Consider the following 5,469-nt stretch of genomic DNA (forward strand, 5'->3'; position numbering starts at 1 on the left):
GGTAAGAATACTGGAGTGGGTTACCATGCCCTCCTCAGATATCTTCTTGACTCACAGATCAAACCCACGTCTCTTGGGTCTCCTGAATTGCAGGCAGATTCTTTACCCACTAAGCCATCTGGGAAGCCCTGGTCTTGAGCTTAGGCCTACTTTTAACCCATCCAGTATGTGGCATTTTGTAACAGCAGCCCGAGGAGACTCATAGTGATGATGTTAATAAATGTGATTTTTTTAATTATGTGTAATAAAATAATTTAAAGTTTGGAAGAGTCATATAAACAATCTTCACATCTATTGAAACACTCTACTCTTTTCCAGATAGACATCTGTGTGAGGGCAGATTTTTTTATGAATATATTCTTTATATATATTAAACTATATAAAGAATGTATAAAGTATTAATATTTAAAGTTTACAAATAATATATATGCATAAAAATACCTGGCCTCATGCAGATGTCTATCTGGAAAAGAGTAGAGTATTTCAATAGCTATTTCAAATTGCTGATATGAATCTTCCAAACTTTATTTTATTATACATTATTTTTTTAATCACATTTATTAACATCACCACTATGAGTCTGCTCAGGTTGCTGTAATAAACTGCCACACACTGGCTGACTTAGAAAGTAGACCTAAAGTTCAAGATCAAGGAGGTTTCTGATGAAAACTCTCTTGCTAATTTGCCAGCAGCCCCCTTCCTACTATATCCTCCCATGAATGGGTGAGAGAGAGAAGTGAGTGAGTGTACTCTGATCACTCTCTCTATTCTTTATAAGGGCTTCAGTCTCCAAATGGAGGCCTTATACCCATGACTGTACCTATGCCCAATTTCCTCTGTTAAAAGATAAACTGAGACACATTAAAAATTTTGAATAAAAATCAATTTGAAACAGGCAGCATCCAATTGAGAAGACAGAAAAGGGCTCTGATGAGCTGTGTATAATGCCTTTTATAAGCAGAGGGAGCAAGAATCATGAAGTTATACCAGGCAAAATGGTAGGTTGGCCATTGCAAGTAACTTTCCTTAGGGAGGCAGATTGTTTAAGTGCTATTGATCAAAGGATTCCTGACTGACAGAAGAGTCTCTTCCTGGAAAACAGAAACTGTAATTAACTTAAGTCTTGGTTTGATGACTCAGGGTTAAGCATAAACTACTCCATTTTAGGCCTGTCTGTTTTTTTTTTTTTTTTTTTAACAACCCCCAAAAGTACCCCCTCTAAATACCACCATGTCAGGGTTTAGGGTTTCAAATGAATCTTGGGAGACACAAGCATTCATCCATAACAACCACCAATCTTATCAAAAAAAAAAAGTCTTTACAAATTGCCAAGTCCTAAAACAGTGGCTGTTAAAGTGCTGCACTCAATATGCCAGCAAATTTGGAAAATTCAGCAGTGGCCACAAGACTGGAAAAGTTTTCATTCCAATCCCAAAGAAAGGCAATGCCAAAGAATGTTCCAACTACCACACAATTGCTCTCATCTCACACGCTAGCAAACTAATGCTCAAAATTCTTCAAGCCAGGCTTCAACAATACATGAACCAAGAAATTCCAGATGTTCAAGCTGGATTTAGAAAAGACAGAGGAGCCAGATATCAAATAGCCAACATCTGTTGGATCATCAAAAAAGCAAGAGAGTTCCAGAAAAACATCTACTTCTGCTTTACTCATTACGCCAAAGCCTTAGACTCTATTGATCATAACAAACTGTAAAAAATTCAGAAAGAGATGGGAATACCAGACCACCTGACCTGTGTCCCAAGATATCTGTATGCAGGTCAGGTAGCAACAGTGAGAACTGGACATGAAACAACAGACTGGCTCCAAATTGAGAAAGGAGTACATCAGGTTGTATGTTGTCCACCTGCTTATTTAACTTACATGCAGAGTACATCATGCGAAATTCTGGGCTGTATGAAGCTCAAGCTGGAATCAAGATTGCCAGGAGAAATATCAATAACCTCAGATAAACAGATGACACCATGCTTATAGCAGAAAGTGAAGAACTAAAGAGCTTCTTGGTGAAAGTGAAAGAGAAGAGTGAAAAAGTTGGCTTAAAACTCAACATTCAGAAAACTAAGATCGTGGCATCTGGCCTCATCACTTCATGGCAAATAGATGGAGAAACAATGGAAACAATGAGAAACTTTACTTTTTTGGGCTCCAAAATCACTGCAGATGATGACTGCAGCCATGAAATTAAAAGATGCTTGCAAAAATAAAAATAAAAAAATAAAAGATGCTTGCTCCTTGGAAGAAGAAAGAAAGAAAATGAAGTCACTCAGTCATGTCCGACTTTTTGCGACCCCGTGGACTCTAGCCTACCAGACTTCTCCGTCCATGGGATTCTCCAGGCAAGAATACTTGAGTAGGTTACCATTTCCTTCTCCAGGGGATTTCCCTACTCAGGGATCGAACCTGGGTCTCCTGCATTGGAGGCAGATGCTTTAACCTCTGAGCCACCAGGGAAGCCCTCACAAATGACAGACCTAGTGAGTGAGTGAGTGAGTGAAGTCGCACAGTCGTGTCCGACTCTTTGCAACCCCATGGACTGTAGCCTACCAGACTCTGTCCAAGGGATTTTCCAGGCAATAGTACTGGAGTGGATTGCCATTTCCTTCTCCAGGGGATCTTCCCAACCCAGGGATCAAACCCTGGTCTCCTGCATTGTAGACAGACGCTTTACCGTCTGAGCCACCAGGGAAGTCAGACAACATATTAAAAAGCAGAGACATTACTTTGCTAATAAAGGTCCATCTAGTCAAAGCTATGGTTTTTCCAGTAGTCATGTATGGATGTGAGAGTTGGACAATAAAGAAAGCTGAGCACCAAAGAATTGATGCCTTTGAACTGTGGTGTTGGAGAAGACTCTTGAGAGTCCCTTGGATAGCAAGGAGATCTCATCAGTCCAATCCTAAATAAAATCAGTCCTGAATATTCATTGGAAGGACAGATGCTGAAGCTGAAACTCCAATACCTTGACCACCTGATACAAAAGACTGAAGACCCTGATGCTGAGAAAGATTGAAGGCAGGAGGAGAAGGGAATGACAGAGGAAGAGATGGGTGAATGCCATCACTGACTTGATGGACATGAATTTGAGTAAGCTCCAGGAGTTGGTGATGGACACACAAGCCTGGTGTGCTGCAGTCCACAGGGTCGCAAAGAGTCAGACATGACTGAGCAATTGAACAACACATTTTCCAAAACTCTTATTTTCATTTGAAATTTCCCATTTTTTTCTTAATATTTCTTAATATTTCCTTTTGATTTCCTTGAAGTGACAGGCTCACTGAATTCATTTTTGAGTCAAACAGCCAAGTCAGAAAAGTCATAGTTTGCTTGCAATTCTTGAAGGCAGAGTTACTGTCCCATTAAAAAGCAACTAGTTCAGCTCACAACTCAAGCAACTGAACAGGTGTTTTTCTTCTGAAACACATCATCACCAGCATATTAAAAAGAGATGTGTCTTCAAGGTTAGAGACTTAATGAAATTGATAATTTTTTTCTGCTTCATCAAAGACATTTTCAAGGAAACTAGCCATTTTTTCACACTGTGGTGGTAAAAAAGATCAATGACTATTTGCAGAGTTTAGTGCCACTGCCAGGATTCATGCTAAGGTACCATCAGTTTTACATCCCATTGCTTTTTCACCTTCAGTGGAAAAGCCATTCAATTTTAATATTATTATGAAAGCAGTTTTTGACCTTGTAGTCCTCCTGAAAGAGTGTTGAGGATCTACTGGGATCCACATGCTACATTTGGGAATTCCTTGGTCTAGATTATGCTATAATCCAGAGGCATTAATTTAATGGTTTATCCCAGCAGTCTCTAATCTTTCTGGCACCAGAGACTGGTTTCACCATGGAAGACAATTTTTCCATGGACTGGGGGACAGGGAGGATGGTTTTGGGATGATTCAAGCACATTTTACTTATTGTGCTAATGATAATCTGTATTTACAGCTGCTCTCAGCTCCAGCTCAGATCATCAGGCATTAGATTCTCATAAAAAGCATCAACCTAGATCCCTTGCATGCGCAGTTCTCAATAGGGTTGGTGCTCCTGTAAGAATGTATTGCTACTGCTGATCTGACAGGAGGCAGAGCTCCATCAGCAATGTGAGTGACAGGGAACAGCTGTAAATACAGATGAAGCTTCACTTCTTCACCCTCCAGTCATCTCCTGCTGTGCAGCTTGATTCCTAACAGTCCTTGAACCAGTACCAGTCTGTGGTCCAGGGATTAGGGACCCCTGGTTTACCTGAAGGAGTGCTAGCATCCTGTTGTCTTGAAGTGAATTTACATAAGCAAAGTCACAGGCCTGCATGTGATAAAGACAGCCCTGAAACCCAGGGCTTCTGGCTCCACGCACAGTGCTGAACCCTCTACACCACATTCCATTCCTGGTTAACTGATCCATTCCTTATCCTAGCATGCTTAGTTAGAGCTGCAGAGACATAATCTTATGTTTTTAAAAGTTTCTGATGCTTTACCAAAAAAAAAAAAGGTAATTAAAAGTTGTCAGATAAAATTATTGTACTGATTTCATCCATAGGCTAAAATGTCTGTCCCGTGAGCCCTGTTTATAAGTGCGTTCAGGTAGAGAACTCAATATTCCCAATGTCTGTTACCAGCTTGGTGACAGGGTCTTATTAATAGAGCACAAAGACTGAAAATGCACAGAAAGGCATAACTGGTTTTTTGAAGCATAGATAAAAGAGAAAAGCTGCCTGCCTTTTCTTACTAAAAAGCAGAGTGATGTGCCATTTATGAACTGCAGAATCAAGGACTTCCCTGTGGCAGCCATCAAAACAAATTCTCTCACCTAGTTCTTCTGTAAAAGAGAACTAGGTGAAATCTGGAGCAGCACAGTACTAGGCCTAGAAAAATACTGTGGAGGTATGGAAGTAGGGGTGGGGCAGAGTGGGAATAAATTTCTGAACCCAAGAGGTGTTTAATATTAGGGTACCAAAACTGTGCTTATAAAATGTTGCAAAGCATCCTGTTTTGCCTAACAATCATGTAACTTGGGTTGTCAGCACCATTTGAGCCTGAAAATATTCTCTGCTGACTGGGTTTGAGAAATGTAAGAAATAGAGTGCTTCCAAGGCAAGGAAGATAAGTATTAAGTGTAAAGTGAAAGTGAAAATGTTAGTCGCTAGTGTTCAACTCTTTGTGACCCCATGGACTATAGCCTGCCAGACTCTTCTGTCCTTGGAATTCTCCAGGCAAGAATACTGGAGAGGGTAGTCATCCAAGAATATAAAAAATGCCAAGGGTACAAAGACACTGGGTTGCTAACATTTCAAGAGAGAGGGCTGTCATATTTGGTCTATAGAATAAAATGAACAATAATTCTGAATTATATATATACATATGTAATATACATATGTATATATATATATATATGTAATATACATATATATATATATATATATATATATAACAACTCAAATTAGTTTTC

The 5,469-nt window shown here is 39.6% G+C and overlaps 1 non-coding gene across 1 annotated transcript; it reads right to left on the reverse strand.

The window, feature by feature from the left end:
* Nucleotides 1-2,400: 2,400 nt before the first annotated feature.
* On the reverse strand, nucleotides 2,401-2,472 carry TRNAW-CCA (transfer RNA tryptophan (anticodon CCA)). Its single transcript has one exon. It is a non-coding gene; the product is annotated as a tRNA-Trp (tRNA).
* Between the last annotated feature and the right edge of the window lie 2,997 nt (nucleotides 2,473-5,469).

The sequence above is a fragment of the Capricornis sumatraensis genome, chromosome 18, assembly GCF_032405125.1.
Source record: "Capricornis sumatraensis isolate serow.1 chromosome 18, serow.2, whole genome shotgun sequence".
Taxonomy (NCBI): Eukaryota; Metazoa; Chordata; class Mammalia; order Artiodactyla; family Bovidae; genus Capricornis; species Capricornis sumatraensis.